This window comes from Saprolegnia diclina (genome assembly GCF_000281045.1).
Source record: "Saprolegnia diclina VS20 unplaced genomic scaffold supercont1.3, whole genome shotgun sequence".
In the NCBI taxonomy this organism is placed as follows: domain Eukaryota; phylum Oomycota; class Saprolegniomycetes; order Saprolegniales; family Saprolegniaceae; genus Saprolegnia; species Saprolegnia diclina.
Genome location: NW_008246070.1, coordinates 333388 through 333613, shown reverse-complemented (window position 1 = coordinate 333613; position 226 = coordinate 333388).

Below are 226 nucleotides of genomic sequence, written 5' to 3'. Positions count from 1 at the left end.
GCCGCCGCGCACCTCGCCGACGCCGACGTCTGGCGTGCAAGAGCGCACGCAGCAAGAATATCGCAGCTGATCGTCCGCGACGTCCAGCAGCGCAAGCTGCAAGGCCAGATCCGGACGCTGCAGATCGCTCTCGACACCGCCAACGCGAACCGCCAAGCCGACATTCAAGCCCACGCGGTGGCCACCAGCGTCCTCGAATCAAGACACGAGCACGAGGTCCGGGTGC